Source organism: Polypterus senegalus, chromosome 13, assembly GCF_016835505.1.
Source record: "Polypterus senegalus isolate Bchr_013 chromosome 13, ASM1683550v1, whole genome shotgun sequence".
Classification (NCBI taxonomy): domain Eukaryota; kingdom Metazoa; phylum Chordata; class Cladistia; order Polypteriformes; family Polypteridae; genus Polypterus; species Polypterus senegalus.
In genome coordinates, this window is record NC_053166.1 from 80,617,302 (window position 1) to 80,640,691 (window position 23,390).

General features: G+C 39.0%; 1 protein-coding gene and 1 long non-coding RNA gene across 7 annotated transcripts in view; one reads left to right on the forward strand and one right to left on the reverse strand.

Annotated features, from left to right (window-relative positions):
• LOC120542909 (synapsin-1-like) overlaps window positions 1-23,390 on the forward strand; it is a 302,987-nt gene that overhangs the window by 41,983 nt on the left and 237,614 nt on the right. The window lies entirely within an intron of this gene.
• On the reverse strand, window positions 348-22,333 carry LOC120542911. 3 transcript variants are annotated; one of them, XR_005636256.1, is made up of 3 exons: window positions 22,215-22,333; window positions 609-760; window positions 348-520 (listed from the first exon to the last, which is right to left on the reverse strand). It is a non-coding gene; the product is annotated as an uncharacterized LOC120542911 (long non-coding RNA). The 3 variants fall into 3 exon arrangements; XR_005636255.1 differs by lacking the exon at window positions 22,215-22,333 and adding an exon at window positions 6,394-6,575; XR_005636254.1 differs by lacking the exon at window positions 22,215-22,333 and adding an exon at window positions 6,193-6,235.

Genomic DNA, 23,390 nt, shown 5'->3' on the forward strand with positions numbered 1-23,390 from the left:
CAAAAATGGGGAGTAAACTTTTAAAGTTCAAAAACCCTTTCAAGTCTCAAAACAACAAATACACCTTACAAAAGGGAGAACTGTGAAAACTCTGGCTTTTGTAAAGATAAGTCCTACAAGAATGTCTATAAAAAATAAGGAATTATTTACAAAAGTAGAGAAATACAAGAAAATGCTCAAAAGAGCATGGAGTCAGGTTAGGTCAGGTTGGGGAGCATGTACTAGTACAGCGTGTTGCCACATCCACCACAGAAAGAAACAGCTTGGGATCCTGGTTGGCAACCTCCCAGGCAAACATGCAGTCCAGTCCCAGCCTCCAGAAATGACCATCTATTTGCTAGGTGTTACGTGGGTGTCCCATTGGCCTGGTCCAGCCGCTCGGGTCCTCTGCAATGAGGATCCCACAAGTTGGATCTCCCTCAAGGAATCGCACCACATGGCTGTAGTGCCGTAACTGTTGCTTCCTCACTTTTTTTTGCAAAAAGGTGTTGCCTAAAAAGCCATCCAAGGTAAGCCAGTCCTAAAACACAATTCAGAAGAAGAAGAAACAAATAAACAGAATGAAACATCTGTAAAACCAATACATCAAATAAGAAAACTATACTCACAATAATCTCCAAAAACTCACTCAATGAACTGCTAAGGGACTTGCTTTCCCAGCCTGCCTTTGGGGGGCTGTCTCTTAGTACTGGTGCAAGGCTGGTCTCGCATCTTGGAGTTCCACCCACAAAATTCAAGGAACCTTGTCACACACCTAAAACTACATAATAAATAAATGGAACAAAATTAACAGAAAATTCATAATTTGAAAAAACGTGTAACAAATCATTCCCAAATGACAAAATCAACAATTAGACAAAAAATACTGAAACGTTTTATTACTTACAGCAGAAAGTATAATTGCATGTTTTATTATTTATACCTCAAAAATAAGAAGCATCATGATTAAGGAGATATTAATGGGTGAAAGAAGCTAAGGTTGTGTTCAGTGACAGACTGCGTTAATAATACAGAATTTACGCAGCTGACAATTAGATGGGGACGAGTTTATGATATGTTAAAAATCACTGATTTGTTATGAAGCTCATGTAGCTGGAGATATTTGGAGGTGACTCAGTAATGGGGTAATGAATCTTAATCAGTAAATGAGCTAGGAATAGATGAAGAATTCTAAGAGGATGTTAATGGGTAAAATAGTATTGATAGGTAATAAGATCTTTAAAGTTTTTAGCAGCGCTTCCTCATCAACTGTGTATGCAATGTGCCAGTTAGCTTTTATAAGCAAAGTCTTCAAAATCAGTAAAAGATTCTGTTGATGTGCATTCCAGAAAACCTTCCATACTGAGTAGGGTTTTTTGAGTGTATTTCACATTGTGTGATGGCTTGGATTACAATCAGACCATCCATCACTACATTTTTTAGCCTGCTTAATGTCGTTCAGGGTTGTGGGGAGGCCAGAACCTATTCCAGGAGCATCAAGTGCAGGACTGATCTATTGTTAGGACACCAGTGCTTAGATTATAATAACTTAAATAACAGAGAATGCAGAATAGTTCAAAAATGATGAATGGCTTTAGTAGAAAAAGTTCAGTTTTATTTTCAAAGCAGATACGATATAATTTGTCATGGGAATGTGAAATGACATACCTGATTAAATTACAGTATCTACTAGTGTCCTCTAATTGCTACATTTTGTAAAACAGTTTGAAACTTACTATGATAATCTAACTGTAATCCTATGATGTCTCAGTTGACAGGGTCTCTGTCGTTTACATTACTTTACTGATTTTTTTTAGTGCTTGTTTCTGAGGTCACACCATCCAGCCCTGACTCTCCATATATTGCTCGGTGAAACCCAAACCCAAACCCAAACCCAAACCCAAACCCAAACCCAAACCCAAACCCAAACCCAAACCCAAACCCTTCTTCTCACACACACTCTCTCTCTACCCTTAAACTCAAACAAGCTTCTTTTTATAATCTACACCCCACCCACAACCCAGATGATTTAATAACAGTGGGCAACTCAATAAGTGGGTAATTAGGGCAGGACTCAATTAAGTCATCTGCACCAAATTAAAGAAAACAAGCCGAGTTTAACAAAAAGATCTAGAGTAGGTTGTAACAATCTGTATAAACCTGTAAACCTCTCAACTTTGTGGCCACATTGTTTACCTGCATTACATGTTTCATTTCATTTATACAAAATGAGCAGCAAATCAACACTGACCTCACATTTCTCTCAAAACTGTGACTGGAAGTGCGCCTGAACAGAACAAAGTGAAAAGGCCTGGCCTTGGTTTTTTTTTTCTTTTTCTTATTACTTGTTAAAGAAACATGCTTATTATAAGCTAGCCATCTCAATGATAAATGTGGATAGTGTGTATCTAGCTGTGTAAACTTTGCTTAACTAGATAATGAAGTTAGTGTTGTCCTCCTGCCTTTCTTCTGTTTTGTGTGTAACTTTCTCTATATTTTGTGAGGTTTTTCTTTTTGACAATAAATGGAGTCTATTTTTATTTAGATGGTTTAGTTATTTTTTTCTGTGTTTTGTCTCCCTCTTTCTCTCACTTGTGTGTGGCCTATTTATATACCCCTAGGGCTTTTGGTAGGCCGTAACAAGACTCACTTGTACAGAGTACAGTAAAGTTAATACTTGCATGTCGCAACTCTCCACTGTCATGATTAGTAAGTATAACATCTCTCTTGCATCCATGAAAAATCTTAAAATACATTTGTCATAGCAATATATATTTTGGTTCAATATACTCAAGCGACACTCAGATTCCAGTGTAAAGTGTTTATTCAGTAACGCCAATTCTTCCAGTAAACATTAAACGTTGTCATCATCAGGGTTGTGGTCCTATAGCCTTGAGTACAGAGCATATTTGTACAAGTCCATACCTGGATTCTGTCCACAACCAACAGTCAGACTGTAGAAGGTAAGATGCAAACTGAGGGTGTCATTTATGGCAAGATTTTTTTTTTTACTTTATATAATTACATTTCATGAAAGGTTAGTATTACAACACAAGTAAATAAAATCATGTATTTAAGTTATCCACAAATTCTCCCCACTGGACAGTCATTCATATGAAATTGCCCTCTGAAATGTCTGTATTTCCAATATCTCAAATAGTATTTCTTACTGTGTCAGGCATTCTACTACAAAACGTCAGGATGTTGTCAAGACAGAGCATGTTCTGTGTCCTTTTCAGTATTAGCAATATTCTTCTTGAGGGAGTTCAACCTTGTCAGTGTATTTAGTGCGACTCAATGACCCTTTTAGCTAGGTTGTCAGTAGGTAATTAATCTTATTGCTCCAAAATGTGTCGGAGAGACAGGCTTGCCTTGAATTATCCCTTAACATTTAAAAAATGGGTATGCACTGAAATTTCAGAAATTTTCTAAAGTTCTGTTAAGTAAAATCTCAGTTTATGCAACCCAACCAAATAACAATTGGGTAAAAGTCCATGTTTTCCAGTTACTACTTTACATACCAACTGTTTATGTTAGGTTTGATCTACTGTTGGTAATGTAGCCATCACGATATTGCAGGAAAGAGGCAACATAAATCCAGGAAATGTTCAGCAGTCAGACATTGTGTTAGACTCTTTAAACTGCTTTATAAAGCCAAATCCAACACTTAAACCCATAAGAATAAAAGAACTTCTGTACCTCATCTGTTATTCTGGGCCAGCTGACTCTGACATATTTGTGTTCATGACTTCCAGACTGTGGATGAACCAGGAGGAAAGGCATTCATTTATGAATAAAATGATTGTTGTATTTAACCTCTTTGTGGATTTAGCTGTGCATTAGTTGACTCAACAGGAAAAAAAGCAATTTCCTGTACAATTATAACCTACACAAGAGACGGTCAAAAATTGGAGCACACACCTCACATTTCTTTGGCCAGGCTCACATTGCCTTTGCCTTTGTCATGAATAAATCCCACCCCACTACCAATAAGAAATTGTTCACTCTTCTCCTTGAACTATAATTGAATTTAAAGAAACATGAGAACTGAGCTGATATGATCAGATCCCACTAGTCTATCACTTATGTGTTTGATTGATTTTGTTATCAGCCCGAATAGAAGCTGATCCATGTATGACTTGCAGTATTGCGGAACCATGTATGACTTGTGGTCATCTACACTTTTGGAACTCAGGCCTAGAGGAAAGAAATCCAATCATCAAACTGTTGATTTCTGTTTGTGCTGTTGCTAAAATAAGAGCTTTTAATTTAAACTATCCTCTGGGAAAGAATAAACAGACTTAATTTTTCTGAATATGTACATCTTGCAAAATTGATGAGATTGTGTTTGAAAGATAACAGTTTGACTCAGTCCTTTCTCTGGTCTTTCATTCAGCCATGTTCAAATGATCTGCCACAATATACACAGAACAGTACACAGACATATCCAACTATTTATGTATCAGTTTTCTGAATCACTTTATTTAATATGGGATTGGGGTGAAACAGAGTCCACAGAGGCAGCACCAGGCCAAAACTAAAACTAGATGGGGTTTTACGTCAGCGGTTCCAATCTGCATTACAACATTTTAAATTGTGAAAGGAGCCTAAAATACTTGGGGGGACAAATATGATAGTGGGAAAATATACAAATACCACACAATTTGAAATTAGCTCCAGAACGGCTTATACTGTCGCTCCTTCATGCTACATTCCATTCTCTACAGATATAAACTTATGGAAAAAAGAAACAACATTTTCTGAAATGAGAAGCCTGTAGTTATAGCTTGCTTACTTTTACAAATGGTCGGCAGTTCGTTTTAGACCCTCTGGCCAACAACACAACTTGCCACACACATGAAAATCTGTTAAATGCATTTTTACCTAAGAAAGTCCAGACAGGATAGTACCCGATCAGGTCACCTTTAAAATGGACATAATTCAAAGCTGTGGTCACAGCAAGGCAAAGGCCACACTAAGTCAGTTCTGTTCCTTCCATAATTACTCAAATGTTACCAAAGGCAAGCGAGAGGGCCATTGGTGTGCTGAAGGCAGATGTGTCATGCACCAGCATTGGTAGACTCCATGGAGTAAGCCACCTCACTTGTGTCCTGACTGCAGTTAATGTTTAAGCAGGCCACTAAAACAGATACTTCTCCAATATCTGGTTCTTCTCAAAAGAAAACTCCAGAGGAGGACAGACACATTGCTTTCAGATCTACCAGCCAGCTGCCAGCTGACACAGTATTCACATCACTAATAATACAAAGAGGAACAGGGTCCATGATGCTGACCTTAGATGAAAGTGGCCTGTTGGACACTTTCTTCTTACACCTCCTAGACATCTGTTGTCATAAGATTGACAACACCAGGCCACACATAGTTACTGTGATCACTGCTGTCCTAAGGAGTGCTGGTGTGTAGATACTACCTTCACTTGTCTACCTTCAACCCCAAAGAGCACCTTCGAGATGCCCTGAATTACAACATCCTGAAACATGACCCTGCCTACTAATGACAAGCAACTTCAACAGGTCCTTCTGCAGAAATGAAATAACTTGTCACAAGTGCAGATACAGCGGTTTATTGGCTCTGTGTGCCAGAGGTGTCCAGCAGTGGTGACTTCACATACTGAAGGAATGACTGCAAGACAGCTGCTGTTAATGTTCTCTTCTGTTATTGTTTTCCTGTTATTTTCATTTGTTTATTGTTATTTCAGAATTGAAGGTTTGAAATTCCAGTCCCAACAGTGAGTGTTACTTTATTTTTTAAGCATGTACACAGAGAGAGCACAAAGAACTGAAATTTGTGTTTTAGTGATTTTAATCCTTCTAAAAGGTTAAATAATGAATATACCTACTGTATGTATTAAAGCCACTCTGACAGATATTTTTGTAATTCATCAAATTATATAAATTATAACCAAATACAGTACCTGAAGCAAATACCTGACTCGCACTAACTCACGGACAAAGACACAAATCAAAAATATGAATGAATAATATATTAAATGGAAATTAAATATAAACAACAAAAAATCAGACAACCCTCCTCTTCCTCTTTGGCGATAACAAATACAACACACAACAATAAACACCTAACGCAAAACATCCACAAAAATGTTTATGAAGCAGTCCCATGTAATGGATGCAAATGAAGCTGGGAGTTGGCAGTTCCTGTGAACTGTAGAGGTGAATATAAAGTTTGTCCTACCATTTCTGAAGCGTTTCGTGTTGAGATGCATGGGAGTGCTCCCTCCGACAAAGCCAACGCAGATGGGCACGAGACAAAACTTCAACCTAATACAACAATAATGCAGGCAATATCCACACAGGCAAATGGTGACAGTGATGACAAAAAAATGATGGCGCTCCTTCTCTGTTTAGCTGGCTCTCTTTTAAAGTACCCACCAACCTTTCTTGTCCCCAGCATCTCCTGCGCCTGTTGCAGACATCCAATGAGGGCAATACCCTTCGAGGCAGCTAGTAAATGAAGTCCATCAAGTTGTAGCACTGTTACAACATTCCGTAAACTTTCTAGACAGGTAGTCATGAAGACGGTGCTGTGATTAAAAGATACAGGCCACTTGAGACCTGAGAAACACAGTCCAAAAATTCGGTTACCAAACCATCTTAAACAAAATAAGTTATCATCCTCAAATCTGCTCCCTGGTGTCTTTATTCCAGTTACACTCACACCCATCCTGACATGAATAAAACAAACTCCACAGAGACAATGTTCAAGCACACAATTCAAACAACTGTCTTGGATTGAAAAATGAATGTATTTGGTAAGTTTTAAGGCTTTTTATTCTGTGCCCCATGCCTTCCATTCCGAAGCACCAGTGCAGGTAAGATATTTTTTTTTTAATTTATAGAAAGCGCTTAGCTTTAAACCACAGTTTTACATTTCGAATGCATATATACCACGTTTGTGAAGAAATTATTTCACTTGAAAAATACTGAACTTACCTTTTCAGCTGAAAACAAACAATTTCAGATTTACTGTATAATGTAGGAATTAGGAGAAACATCAACTTTTTTTTGAAAAGTTTGAAAATGTTCTTGGTTATAAGAATTTTTTAAGGTGATTTTTTTCTGACCAGCAGGCCGTAATCCATAAGATACATCTAAAAGTGTTCAGGAAGGAAAATCTTCACTTTCCAGTGTAATTCCTAATTTTCACCATTTCTTCTTGGTAGTCATTTACTCAAGCCTACAATATAAGAAAGTAGTTCTGACTTTTTTAATTTGACTTTTGAAGTATTTTTATAATCATTACAGCATTATCAAATACAGATGCTGGCATTCTCCGACTTTAATACACAATCCAGCAGTTATGTCTATGTATCTACAATCGCCCCCCTGCTTTCTATGACAAAAAAAATGGAGTGCTGACACTTTTTCAAATTTCTCTATGATATTCTTTTATCATGTAATGAAAGACTATTTTGTCTTGTATTTAAGTCTGCAATTTTTTCAGGGATTATTGGTTACGTGTCCACAGAACAGAGACAACCATTCATATCTTGGTATCAACATTCAATAATGTCAGTAACAGCCTTGGACATGAAAAACTCGCCCTGCAGCTAAACAGTTTCTGCAGAAGTAAAGAGAAGCACACAGTTGCTCTCCTATTAAAATGGCTGAATAGCACAAAAATGTTTTACTGTTGTTTCTGTCCTAAAATGATATTCTGGTTTTTAAATATGTTTGCAATCTCATCCAATACTCAAAAATCTCAATACTCGGTAATACTCTTGGCTTGAAAAATTAACATATTAGGTAAATTGTACTGTGGTGGGCTGGAGCCCTGCCCGGGGTTTGTTTCCTGCCTTGCGCCCTGTGTTGGCTGGGATTGGCTATAGCGGGTTGGATAATGGATGGATGGTAAATTGTAAGTCTTTTGTTTTCATGTTTGGACATTCTCCCTAAAACCCACTTTAAACCGTAAGAACAGGCACAACATTTTTTACAGTTTATAAGAAATGCTCCTCTTCATAACCTCATGTGGCAAATTAATACTGTATATACCAGGATTGTGAATAAATAACTTTGACTTGAAAAATACAAAACTTAGGTACACTTTAACTTTTCAGAATACATTTTGGGGAAATCTCCATAAAAAGCTGCACAACTATAATTAGGATTATTTCATTTGTAGCAAAATGCTTGGAGAAAATATTGAACTCATCATGTGGCAGTAACACTTTTGGGCCACAGATTAGGAAACACATAAGATGCATATGATGCAATATTGATGTCTATATGTAAGTGCCCTGAGACTGTCTGTCAGCCAAAACCTCCCTCTCCTTAAAAATCACCATCCCTGCCGATATCATCGTGGACCCTCCCTTCAGCTGCTCTGTGCCCACGTTGCCATGGACATCACTGCTGAGCTGTGAGCCTTCTCTGGTTTCCACAGGGACTGGTGAGACATGCCAGAACTCTTAAGGTGGACTATTTGTGAACAACACATTAAAGGTGGATTTAATAGTGTATTAAAATGTCTTTTGTAAGGTGGACCAAACAAGAGAGGCTGGCACACTCACATTAAGTAAACTGTGGGAAACATATCACTGATCATTTTCTTCCCATCCACCCTTTAAGATGGGTTCTTCTGTTGCAGAGTTACAGAGAGTTAGTGTTGCTTCAAGCAAGATTTTATGTAAGGCAAAAATCATGGTCAGACATTACTTGATGCAGCCACAAACATATCTACTCATCATTATTATTAATCCACTTTAGAGTTTTACATTAATCTATTATCCATACCCTTGAAATGATGATGATAGGCTCGGGAACCTGTTAAACCCACTTAGACAATGTGGAGAGCATTCCAGCTTCAAAAAGATAGCAATTGTGGTCTGTTGGGTCCTTGTTGTGATGAGGTGACAAGTGCACAGAGTGGACATTGCTGGGGTTGTGTCAGAGATTTTTTACTACACTCAAGAAAGGCTATGTGATGATCAAGAGACAATTCCCAAGACTGTAGTATCCCAAGGCAGATTGAGTAGTGCAACTTGCAGGGTGAAGATGGATCCTAGGGGTCAATTTAAACAACAGGAACACAAGAAATACAGTAACTAGAGTCATAGCAAATTAGTTTAGAAGTAGGAAGGCACAGCAAAATTTTAAATATTGCAGCATTCAAAATAAAAATCTGAAGAAACCAGCAGGGATTCAGGAAATGTAGCCAAAGCTATGTTCCAAAAGCATAAGGCAAAACTCCACTAGAGAACCAAAGATTAGAAGTTTGATCACAAGTACAAACCAAAACACTTGACTAGGCAAGAACAACTTCTTACACAAATGTTGCAATACATGAATGTCTGCACTTTCCATATTACGTGGCTGTCGCGTGATTGGTATTGCCAAGCTACCTAATCAAATGGTAAGGATCAGATGCAAGAAGTACGTGAAAAGTGGAGTCAGAGCTGGAGACCAATGCAATGCTACACTGATACACTAGAAGTGTGCATCGTTCCAGTAGTGTCATTTAGACTACTTATTGTCCCTGTTTAGGCTTGAGATTCTTATAATGTATACATGTATACCTTTGGTAGCCCCGCTGAGAGATGTTAGAAATGTGTGTCATTTTTTAAATTTCATTTTTTTGGCTTTGATATGCTTATTTTTTGTTTTTATTATTTTACTGTTATTTTGGTGACATCATCACAGTAACACCCAATGCTAGTCTCATGTCTTGCTGATGCATAAATGTGTGACATATTGGCAGCTCCTTAGGTTGTGTGTCTGAAAAATTGTAACCTTGTCTTCTTCAAACAAATTGCAAACAAAATGACTGAAATATTGCTTGTTCCTTTTGTACATCAGATTTCAGCCTATCTTCAAATTACTCTTTGCTTAGTTCCTTAAACAGAGACCTTTCTTTTTCTCTGCCACTCTCAATTTCTCCCTAATATTAGAATGAGAACTTTACTTCTCTGAACACCTCCTGTCCTATTATTCATAAAAAGAGTATTTCAGCTGGCTTTTTGTGGGATACACATGCAGTAACGTATAAAAATATTTGGACAGCTCATTTAAATAACATGTACAGTAAATGTTTTTGAATATCAGAAAGACATTAAACTACAGCTAGGCTACAGATTATATATTCAGATTGTTTTTTTGAGGTATAAAATATGTGAATGCATTACTTTGAAGTTTAAATAAATGTTTTTTGGCATTTTTTATTGTTTTTACAGCTATATAAATATTACCATTGGTTTAACAGAGATGTTCAACTTTAGGTCATTTGTATGAACACCTTGTGAATTTTCAGATGGCTTGTGTGCCAGGTCAGGAGACCTGAAGAATGATAATATGACTTGTTCTCATATAACTGCAACATTCCAGTTTTTATGCAAAAGCCTAGCATTGCACATGCATAGACTCAGTCTACCCCAGCAACCTAGCACAAGCATCGGATGGCAGATGACAGAATCAAGTTGTTTTTCAGCTCAGGAGATGGAAACAGTCCAATTGCATTTCTTATTGCTGTTGTACATTATTGGCACAATTGTAAAACATATGGTGGCCCTGTGACTAAGGATCTGCACTGGTATCTGGAAGGTTGCTGTTTCAAAACCAGTTCCTGCCAGAAGGAATCCTACTCTGTAGGACCTGTAGGCCTTTACCCTTGCTCCAAGGGTGTTGAACAATGGCTGACCTTGTGGTCTGACCCCCAAAGGTCATGTGGAAAAACTATTTTGGGGATTAACAAAGTAAAACAAAAAATATATGTCTTATCGTCAATGTGTGAAATTAGGCATTGTTTAGAATCCCTAGGAAATCTACAGAATGCCAAAAATGGGACGTCAAAGTATGAAAAGAATTTCAAATATTTCCTAGGCATTCTATGCAATGCCAAAAGGAAAACCGGCAAGTCATTCTGTATAATGCCTAGGTATTATATTCAATATCTAGGAAAAGTATATAGCATATTAAAGTAACCCAGACATTTCATGCTTTGCCTAAAAAAGTCACACATTCTACAGAATGCCTAGGTTATACTAGCAGGTATATTCTATACAAAACCTGCTTTTCACATATTGCTGGTAACATGTATATAGCAACAGTTATACCAAAAATAAACAAAAGATGCATAACAAATGGTCAACATTTTGTAAGCTGCCATTGGTAAAGGCATTTCTTAAATAAATAAATAAAAAAATATAAAAATCGCCCAATCCATGGTTAGTCCCTGCCTATTGCTCCTGGAATAGAGAGAGTTAAATAATGGATGGATGGTTATTAATAATAATAATGATGATAATGATTATGATGATGCCCCTCTCAACACCGCTAGGCAAGTTTATTGACTAATTATTGAGAAAACCCAAGCAAAATGACACATTTTATTGGCTAACTAAAAAGATTACAATATGTAAGATCTTGCTTCGAAAGCTTGCATATTGTAATCTTTTTAGTTAGGCAATAAAAGGTTTCACTTTGCTTGGTTTTTCTCTACATTCATAATAGTTAACACAGTACAGAACCCTAGTACTATTGACTTATTATTGAAATTCTGATTTTTTTTAAAAGAGGCCTAATTTAATCACATATTTGTTCCGTGTAAGTTAGTAGTAGACACAAGTTTTTAATATGTCTTTCCTTTGTAACAGTGGATGTGGATAGCTTGAAACCTATAGTTTAAAGTCCTTCTCCTTTTACGCCCCTGATGTTTGACACAATACTGAATAATGCATCTTAATGTCATTTACCATAAGTCTGGGCATGTCTTGAAGTGATCGGGTGAAAAACACCATAGCTAGCCCGTTTTGACATCAGCGCTGGAAGTGCAGCAGCTGGCTGACATGGTATCCAGAAGAGAGTGTGCATATAGCCTGTTGGTAACGTAATTGGGGGGCATAAGAGTGGGCTTGACTCTAGGTATCTAGGTTACATTTCTTAAGATTTCTATCTGTTTTCACATACACTTGGAACTAATGTATGTATATAATGGTCAGAAAACTATATGGCCTTAATGCCTATTTGACTAACAGTTCATGTTTCTTTTTAACTGTCTAACTTCAGTCTAAGAATTATACTAGTGTCACACAGAGTTAACATTAAGAACACTCTACATACACTGAAGACAAACCTGTGATCAGTTAAGCAAAAAAGAATACAAGTGTCTAGATTAGGGTTAGGTTACAGATTATATACTCATGTATAAATCGGTTCTTGAAACCCGAAAAATCGATCATAAAATCAGACCCTGACTTATAAGCCCATTCAAAAATGCAACACTTAAATTTCTTTCCTCCTCCAATCTCACACCAGTTTCTCAGACGCATCAAATTTTGTTGCAGCAGCTACCAATTTCTTTTGCTACATCAACATTTAACTTAAAACCAGTTTCATATTTTCTTCTGATTGAACACTCCATCTCAGATAAGGGATGCTCTTACAATAAAGGTGTATGAGGGTGTGAGATACAAAAAATACAAATCAGTGCAAAAGTTGCTTCAGAATAGTTTGGGTATTACCGTGTGGTCACGTAGGCACAATAGAGAGAGAGAGAGCGGTTGGGAGCACCCACTGATACAGCGCATTGCCGCACCCACATAGAAAAAAAAGGCAGTGTGCTCTGTGTTACTCTCACAGGTGGGCGTTAGCATATCATAATCTCTTGGACCAATAGCGTGAGTTTTCCACATTTGACTTATACAACCAACATTATAAAATACCAGAAATTCTACAATAAAATTACGTCCTGACATCCACAGGAGAACTTATCCACATGTATATACGATACTTTACTGCTTCTAATTTAGGTACAACATTATAACTGTGGGGCGTCACGGTGGCGCAGTGGTAGCGCTGCTGCCTTGCAGTTAGAGGACCTGGGTTCGATTCCCGGGTCCTCCCTGAGTGGGTTTCCTCCGGGCGCTCCAGTTTCCTCCCACAGTCCAAAGACATGCAGGTTAGGTGGATTGGTGATTCTTAATTGGCCCTAGTGTGTGCTTGGTGTGTGGGTGTGTTTGTGTTCTGCGGTGGATTGGCACCCTGCCCAGGATTGGTTCCTGCCCTTTGTTGGCTGGGATTGGCTCCAGCGGACCCCCGTGACCCTCTATTCAGATTCAGCGGGTTAGAAAATGAATGGATGGATGGATTATAACTGTGGGGGGTGAAATGTGCCCACCACCCCGTTTCGCACTGGTGGGCACTGCAGAGTATGACATGTGTGATGGAGACACACCACACACTGTTAGCAAGAGATACAGTAGGACTTGCTGTCAATTGTTTAAGTAGAATATTGTGCAAGAGAAATGCTCCTTTAGTACTGTAAACTAATTCTTCTCTTCGCCGTATTCCAGAGCAATAAAGTCACAAACAGGGCCATCTTAACGCATGGGCACACTGGGCAGCTGCCTGGGGGCCCTATGCTAAACTACATATGTTGTGACTTGCTGTTAATAAATAAATACTATACTAAAATATAAATATTTGTTTTTGTGTTACAAGTGGACATTGGCATTCGTCTCTGATTTAGTATGACGGTCATCTCTGCAACCTCACGTGCATGTATGTGTACGGATCTCACGGACTACATAACGTAAAAGTGTATATGTTAACGTCACTTCAACTCAATTCTCTGCAAAGAAATTTCGTAAATGTTTGTGTTGAACATTTGATTAATAATAAATAATTCATAGTAATTTCATACTGTGCCATCTCTGTCTGCATGGTTTACCAATTGAGTATCATTTATATGTTGAAATTTATGTGTTTTGCAAGGCTCATGTTATACTGTTCAAATGTTTGTGTTGATTAATCTTTGCTGTACTGCATGTTTTTAATGTTTAAACACTGATTTTGTTGGAAGTACCAATGCAATAAATATATGTTTAATTTTATCAACCATTTACATTTTTATTCCTGTAAGTGTGTAGTTAGGGGCCCCAGTGCATTGCTTTTCCAGGGGGCTTATAATGCTGTTAAGACAACCCTTGTCACAAGATTGCATCCTGAAGTGGAAGCAAATTTATCACATATTGCGCAGTTCAACCAACATTATGCAGTGCTGGGGAAGATGTGTGGTGGGTATCAGTGATCCAGTATAAAAGATGCAGTACAAACATTGTAATGGGTTGTATGTTTACTGCCTACAAGAGAAGGTGTACTTAATGGATAAAATAGAGTCTGGGACTCATAAAATGTTCCTTAAAATCACAAAGGCCTTTGCTTACTTATGACATGCTCCACAGATTCTGCCAGGCTAGGAGAGAATGCCTTACAGCTGATTTTGTGGCTGGACTGGTATTTTTATTAGTCCAGGTTCACAAATAAAATAAAAGGCATTTCAAACCAACAGAAAAGATAGCAGAGCTCTTTTCAATTATTGTGAAACGTGTCATGGTTACAGATAATAACTACAGTAGCAATAATAAAAAAGTCCCACAGATGACATAAAAACCAAAGCACACTTGCTAACAAGATGTAACAGCTTTAAAACACTAGTAACTGAATATCTTTTCAAGGTTAATCACCTTCCAAAACTGACCTGACAGTTCAAGAAAATGCCTTAGTACTGATGTAATGCAGTAAGAAAAGAAAAAAACAGCCTTCTTCAATGCAGAACATCAAATAAAATAGCTATTGGTGAATACTGGGAGCTCATCCAAAATTAAAATCCTGGAGCTGTCACTGTTTCTAGCATTCCAAATCAAGTGTGAGGGTGTTTGAATGAATTGAAGAGTAGGAAGGTAGTACTGTATAGCTTTTAAACAATATATCCACATTCTCCTAACTACTTATTGACAGTCTAACCAAATTCCCAAAAAGACTTTTCAGCAGATTAAAGGCTGAAGGGAGAAGCTTTAATAGAAAATGAAATATGAGAGGGCTTTTCCATATCCGAAATGATGCTAAGGGAACCTCATATACAGAAAAGGTGTGTTTATTGTATCAAGTAATGCCCTCTAGGTGGCGATGGGCATACAGCTAAGAATTCTAAATAAGCAGACAAAGGAAAATGCAAATGCTGTTATCAACAACAACAACAATAACATTTATTTATATAGCACATTTTCATACAAAAAGTAGCTCAAAGTGCTTTACATAATGAAGAAAAATAAAAGACAAAATAAGAAATTAAAATAAGACATTTGTTAACATAGAAAAGGAGTAAGGTCCGATGGCCGGGGTGGACAGAAAAAACAAAGAAAAACTCCAGACGGCTGGAGAAAAAAATAAAAATCTGCAGGGGTTCCAGCCATGAGACCGCCCAGTCCCCTCTGGGCATTCTACCTAACATAAATGAAACAATCCTCTTTGTAGTTAGGATTATCTCGGAGTCACTTGATGTTGATGGTCATACAGACTTCTGGCTTTAAATCCATCCATCATTGTTGGAACATCACGGTGCTTTGAGTAGATGGTGGTGGCAAAAGGACACCGGAAAAGGAAACAGAAGAGAGAGTAGGGGTTAGTACAGATTTTAGAGCCACCATGAATAGTTATTATAATGAGTTGGATATACAGAGTATCAGGATTTTAATTACAGTGAAGTTATGAGAAGGCCATGTTAAAGTAATGTGTTTTCAGCAGTGTTTTAAAGTGCTCTACTGTATTTGCCTGGCGAATTCCTATTGGCAGGCTATTCCAGATTTTAGGTGCATAACAGCAGAAGGCCGCCTCACCACTTCTTTTAAGTTTTGTTCTTGAAATTCTAAGCAGATACTCATTTGAGGATCTGAGGTTACGATTTGGAATATAAGGTGTCAGACATTCCGATATATAAAATGGGGCGAGATTATTTAAGGCTTTATAAACCATAAGCAGTATTTTAAAGTCAATCCTGAATGACACAGGCAACCAGTGTAGTGACATCAAAACTGGAGAAATGTGTTCGGATTTTCTTTTTCTAGTTAGGATTCTAGCAGCTGCATTCTGCACTTGTTGCAAACGATTTATGTCTTTTTTGGGTAGTCCTGAGAGGAGTGCGTTACTGTAATCTAGTCGACTGAAAACAAACACGTGAACTAGTTTCTCAGCATCTTTCAATGATATAAGAGGTCTAACTTTACTTATGTTTCTTAAGTGAAAAAATGCTGTCCTAGTGATCTGATTAATATGCGATTTAAAATTTAGATTACAGTCAACAGTTACCCCTAAGCTTTTTACCTCCGTCTTGACTTTTAATCCTAATGTATCCAGTTTATTTCTAATAGCCTCATTGTATCCATTATTGCCAATCACTAAGATTTCAGTTTTCTCTTTATTTAACTTGAGAAAGTTACTATTCATCCATTCCGAGATACAAGTCAGACATTGTATTAGTGAATCAACAGAATCGGGGTCATCAGGTGCTATTGATAAATACACTTACGGTTATGCTTTAATGAAAGCAGGTCTTAAATCCCAGACTACCAAGAGGTGTGACTCATCCACTTGCCCAACTCAGAAGTACCTCATACAGGATATGCACTCTGCCTCTCAAGACTTGCGCCCTTGTCTCTCCTCACTCCAGTGAGAGTTTACCTTGACTCTCATCCAGATGGGATGGCTCACACACTTCCTCATCTTTCAAATACCTCATAGCCTCAAATACCTCTCTCTCTATGACTCTTATCCTTCTTTCCTGTGTGAGCCTGAAATTGATTAAGTTGGCGTAAAAATGAATTGAAATTTCAGGTAAATAAGAGGATTCTCTGAAATAGGATGTTTCAAAATAATGATGAGGAATAAGCCCAGACAGTAATTACAGGAATAGAATATATGATGAAGTGTGGGATTATTATGGGTTTCTTTAATTTAACTTTTCAAGTGAAAAATTACATTTTTGCTCAAATTTTGTTTAGGTCTTCCTTTTTAATTTTGGCAGCCATTTGATATTTTCAGGTGATTTATGAAACTGTTCTTTGCTGTCACCATATTTTGTATACCACAGAACTGTAAAAAACTGGATGTAGATGTTCAATGTTAAAGTTATTTGTGCCGTATGGGTGTTAAAATTATCTGCTCATTAAGCAAATCAAGGTTAGCATATCACTCAAATGCCAGAGTAAACAGCTTTATTTTCAAGGAAAGTTCGCCCTTTTGACATATGGGTTCAGCATAACAATCACTAGTGTCTGTTTTGATACTCCATGTTATTTTTATACTAGGCCAGGGACTGCCAGCTTCACTTTTTGGTTTACCGCTGTGACTACAGAACCAGTTTCACAAATCAGTCAAATGTCTCATCAATCTAGTTGTTCAGCCGGACTTTTTCCTTTTGTTTTTCTGCTTTCTGAAAAGTGCTGTAATATAATATTTGCATTTAGAATAAATTCAGAAATGTGTCTTTTCCAGAAAAAGTAGTTTTAAACACTTAACTTTCTTCTACTCTTTTTATTTTAATTCACTTTATTTCTGTGGAGATTGCTGCTTAAATTATACCCAAATAGTGAGAACTAGCACAGACACAGGTTCAAATGACATAGAATATTAAAGTCTAGCTGCTAATTCAATGTTATATTTATTTGCATGCTAATGAGTAATAAAATAGAATGAATGAATAGTAATTTTCTCAAGCTAAATAAAGAGAAAACTGAAATTTTAGTGATTGGCAATAATGGATTCAATGAGGTTATCAGAAATAAACTTGATGCATTAGGATTAAAAGTTAAAATGGAAGTAAAAAACTTAGGGGTAACCGTTGACTGTAATCTGAATTTTAAATCACATATCAATCAGATCACTAGGACAGCATTTTTTCACTTAAGAAACATAGCTAAAGTTAGACCTCTTATATCACTTAAAGATGCTGAGAAATTAGTTCACGTGTTTGTTTTCAGTTGTCTAGATTACTGTAACGCACTCCTCTCAGGACGACCCAAAAAAGACATAAATCACTTGCAACGAGTGCAGAATGCAGCTGCTAGAATTCTAACTAGAAAAAGAAAATCCGAACACATTTCTCCAGTTTTGATGTCACTACACTGGTTGCCTGTGCCATTCAGGATTGACTTTAAAATACTGCTTATGGTTTATAAAGCCTTAAATAATCTCGTTCCATCTTATATTTCAGAATGTCTTACACCTTACACTCCAAATCGTAACCTCAGATCCTCAAATGAGTGTCTCCTTACAATTCCAAAAGCTAAACTTAAAAGAAGTGGTGAGGCGGCCTTCTGCTGTTATGCACCTAAAATCTGGAATAGCCTGCCAATAGGAATTCGCCAGGTTAATACAGTAGAGCACTTTAAAACACTGCTGAAAACACATTACTTTAACATGGCCTTTTTATAACTTCACTTTAACTTAATCCTGATACTCTGTATGTTCAATTCATCATAATAACTATTCAAAGTGGCTCTAAAATCGGTACTGACCCCTATTCTCTTTTCTGTTTCTTTTTCCATTTTTTTTGTGGTGGCGACCTGCACCACCACCACCTACTCAAAGCATCATGATGCACCAACATTGATGGACTGAAAGCCAGAAGTCTACGTGACCATCATCATCAGGTCCTTCCATGAGAACCCTAAATCCAAAGAGGACTGTTTCACTTATGTTAGGTAGATTGCCCAGAGGGGACTGGGGGTCTCATGGTCTGGAATCCCTGCAGATTTTTTTTTTTCTCTCCAGCCATCTGGAGTTTTTGTTTTGTTTTTTTTTTTTTTTTCCTGTCCACCGTAGCCATCGGACCTTACTCTTATTCTATATTAATTAATGTTGACTTTTTTATTTTCTAACTGTGTCTTTTATTCTTCTATTCTTCATTATGTAAAGCACTTTGAGCTACATTTTTTTGTATGAAAATGTGCTATATAAATAAATGTTTTGTTGTTGTTGTTGTTGTAAAAGGCTTAACTGAGCAGTGCTCAAGTTCAATCCTCTGGACCTCCTTAACTGCAGGTTTCATCCCAGCCAACTTTTAAATTGACTCCTGCCTTTATTAAACAAGCTGTTATTTCCCAGTTTCTGACTTTTTATGTTAATACAGAAATCACAAAAGGGATTTCTAGGGCAATGTGGCAGTAATCATTGCTCTTTTGTGCTTTTTAAGATTTTGCTTTTTATGTTCTAGACATTTAAGCTTTTTCTTGTGACTTAGTTTAAAAACGGACTTTATGCTGAAGCAATGGCTTCCCTTCCCTTTAAATATATGTTTCTGATACTGAAGTGAGTGACACTGGAGCACCACAAGGAACAGTCCTGTCTCCCTTTGTCTTCACTCTGTACACCTAAAACTATAAATATAGTATAACACCAGATTATGTCACTTGCAGAAATTCTCATATGATTCTGCACTTATGGGGTGTATTTATAAAGGAGATGAGACAGAGTACAAGGAGTCAGGTGGAGAACTTAGTTTCTTGGTGAAAAGACAATTATCTGCATCTTTACATCAGTAAAACCAAGGGACTGATCTTTGACTTTCATCTTATCGAAGATCCTCTATGTCTGGTCACTATTCAAGGAGTGGATGTAAAGGTGGTCCACTCTTACAAGTACTTGCGAGTCCACATTAATGACAGGTTGGATTGGTCTTAGAACAAAGATGAGCTATTTAAGAAAGTGCAGAGTAGGGTCTTTACCCTTAAGAGACTGCATTCCTTTCATCTGTTACATCTTCTACAACTCTGTGATGGCCAGTGTGATTTTCTACATGTACTGGCAGGTAATAAAAATTCAAGAGAGACCCACCAAATCAACAACTTATGGGCCACACTCTGGACCGCCTGGAGGTGGTAGTAAAAGAGAGAATGAGAACAAAGCATAGTGCCATGATGAACAATGCTGCACATCCTCTCTCTGACACACCAACACTGAGGACTTTCCATCAACAAATTATTCAGCAGAAGTGTGTCAAGAAATGCTACTGGGGTTCCTTTATACCAACAGCAATATGTCTGCATAATGCCTCACTGGGACTGTGACTGTCGAATCAGAACTTTTCTTCCTTTTTAATTTTCTTCTTCGTTCAGACCAAAGTGTGTGTGTATATTTATTTATTCATTTACTTATCTACCTATTTATTTATTTTAAGACATTCTGCAAAAATCCCAATTTCCCCCTGAGGACAAATAAATATCTATCTATCTATCTATCTGTCTGTCTGTCTGTCTGTATAATAGCATGTATTTCTAAATGGAAAATAAGAGAACTTGAAGACTAATTAAAGAATTTCATCATTTAGAAGTAAGACCGTACCATTCTATTGTAAAACTGGTTGGAATGAAAACCCGCACCCACAGTGGTACCCCAGGACTGAACTTGGGAACCCCTGTTCTGTGCTCCATTTCATACTGAATACCAAGGCACTAAAAGTCTAATTGAAATATAATGCAATTTACAGTATAGTTCCTGTCAGTTTTTCAAATATATTTTTTTTAAAGTCAGTTTACAGGTTTAATGCAGCAAATTGCTAAACTATACAATTGTTACATTCATGAAGCCCCAGATTACCTAAACATACTATAGAACAGAGTAATTGTAATGCTATCAGATCAGTTCAACACTTATAACTGAGATATGGCCAGCAACAACAACAACAATATATTTCTTGTATAGCCCAAAATCACACAAGAAATGCCTCAGTGGGCTTTAACCGGTCTCATTTTTTTTGACATCCTTACAGCCTTGACTCCCTAAGAAGACAAGTAAAAACTCCTCAAACAAACCATTGTAGGGAATAAAAGGTATACATCTTGAGATGGACAGTTCAGAGAGAGACCCCTTCCAGGTAGCTTGTGCATGCAATGAATGTCAAAAAATGGGGGAAATATCTATACTAATAAAAGGCAAAGCCCTCACTGACTAACTGACTCACTCACTCACTCACTGACTCACTCATCACTAATTCTCCAACTTCCCGTGTAGGTAGAAGGCTGAAATTTGGCAGGTTCATTCCTTACAGCTTACTTACAAAAGTTAAGCAGGCTTCATTTCAAAATTCTACGCGTAATGGTCATAACTGGAACCTATTTTTCTCCATATACTGTAATGGACGTTAGCTCGATGTTGCGTCTTGCATCGTCATGCCTCCCACGTAATTGAGTGCCTGCCCATATAAGGTAAATATTCGCGGATGAAGGACTGTGCTTAGCATATTCATAAGTAAAAATATCTGAATCACAAACTGACGTTAATTATATTTTGTCCATGAATACTTATTAAATAATTCCAAATAGTCTGTCCGCTTCCTTTCATAGCTTTTCCAATGGTTGTGTTGCTTCCAGGCATGTATTTTTGTATTAAAGCATTTAACCAATCACATCTCAGCCATCATTTGTTGCCAGGCAGAGAGGCCTTCACAATCCGTTGTTATAGGGCACATGCGAGCCTATGAGCCCCCCTACAGCGACGCCTGGTGGCCCCCAAGGTATCCAGCAGGGCTGTGTATAAACACTACAAAGTCCATGATGCCCTGCTGGAACTCGGGACATGATCATGCTGTCGGGAGGGCTCCTACTGGCGGCCTGGGGGTGAGGGCCGGAGTAAAATGCCGGCAATCCACCACAGTTCCCCCCCCCTTAGCGATGACAACTGGGGCGGAGCGTCAATCCCCGTGAGGGACGTCCTCCTCCAGGAGGACGCGTCATCCGGACCTTGACTGCGTTGTCTAGACCCCCCAGTGAACCTTGGGGGAACGGTGTATCTTCTATACCACTGCTCCCCTGTCCTGCAGGGACAACCTCGCCACACGTGTCCTGGTTGCTGACAGTTGTAGCACCGTCGACGTCCTCCTGGTTGCCTCTCTTCCCGAGACCCTTTCCCCCGCTAAGGAGGGCTTTACGGCCACTTTGCTGCTCTCTGCCCGTTTCTTTACTTTGTCAGGAGACCCGCGGTTTATTTTGGGGATCTCCTGCTTTCTCTGGGGCTTGTGCACAGCGTGAGGCTCTCTATGGAAAAGAGAGAGCCTCTTTGCTGTTTGCACGCCCGTTGTTTTGTGTTGTTTAGGAGGCGGCGTCATTAGTACCGCCTTGCTCCGGGTAACAGCATTGTTTAGCTGTACCGGGGAGATCGGCACTTCCCCCGCCCCTCTGGTAACCAACGACAACGCCCTTATTACACCGGTCGGAGTCTGGAGTGGCGACTTGCTCCGGAAGGGCACGTCACACGCATGCCTTGGCTCGATCGCTTCCTCTCCCGCCCAGTCAGTCATTGTGGCACGCTCAAGTGTCAGGCACGCTCAAGTGTCAGGCACACAGCGCTTTGACAACTGCTACTTGTTAATCGCGGTGCCGAGTCGCACTGTGTCCCTTTGTTCTGTATGATACGGACAGGACTCACCTGTATTCCCGCATCGATCAACAGCGGAGCTTCTCGCCCCAGTCACCGTAGGAATTCCATCAGTCCTTTCAGCAGCGCCTCGGCTGTAGCTCCCAGCTCCTCCACACGAGCCTTCAGTTCCTTCAACCCCTGGAAGACAGAATACACGGGCTCGAGGTATTTCTCGAGCTCCCGTAAGTCCATAAAGTTAGTTATTTTGGCCGGAGGTAAGTTCGCTTCCGCATTCGTCTCACCTACCAGCCAGGAGCCAATGAGCACGTCCACTCCTGGCACGTGCTCTGCTGGGCTTCGCGGAGGTTTCTGGGACATGGAGTCCGAAGAGGAACAGGTAGCCTGCAGCGGCGGACTGCGATCTGCCTCTTTTAATTTGTCAGTAGACCGTTCAGTCACTTCCCGCTCCTCTTTATTCCTGCTACATTGTGGTGCTGCTTTGCTCGCCGTCCCCTTCCCTTTCAGGAAGCTCGGATCCGTCGGGGAACTACTGACCTCACTGAAGAATCCTCTCTGACCGTCTTCCCAGTCTCCATCGCGCGAGGTCACGTGGTGGCTTTCGCCATATGGGCTTCCCCTCTGCGGACTCCTAGACTGGCCGGGCTTCTTCTTGTCGCGGCCATCTTGCCTAGGTCTGAGGCAGGCGTGCTCTCTGTCCGCTTTGTGCAGACAAGCCTCTGCAAAACACGAAGTAAAAGTCTCCGGCGGTTCGAGCGCTCTCCCAGCACCTACCTCGGAATGTAGTTGATCCCGCTCTAACTCCCTGTAGTAGTCTTCGGGAGTCGCGATCCTGCAATGTTCCGGCTGTCGCCCCGCTCGGATTTGTTCGGCTCCAAACTGCACCCGGTCTTCCTCACCGCCTGTCAGGCAAGCCCACAGCATTTCCAGCCCATCTGGGACCGAAGTCTTCTGGGTAGATCCTGTCTTATTCCCAGATTTCTTCCCCATCGCGGTCTGCTGTATTTTACGGCTCACAATTGCAGCGCTCTTTGTCACAGGTGGGGTTTTTACCTCCGTGGTTTCAAGAGGGACCTTCTTAGGGTTCTCTGCCACTACAAAAATTGAATAAATTACAGGTCCCCTGCCAACAGATGACCAGAGTATCCTGCCGACTATGCCTGTGTAGCAGATAGAGGCGTCGTCCACCTCTAACACCCTCAGGTACCACTCTGAACACCAGGTGAG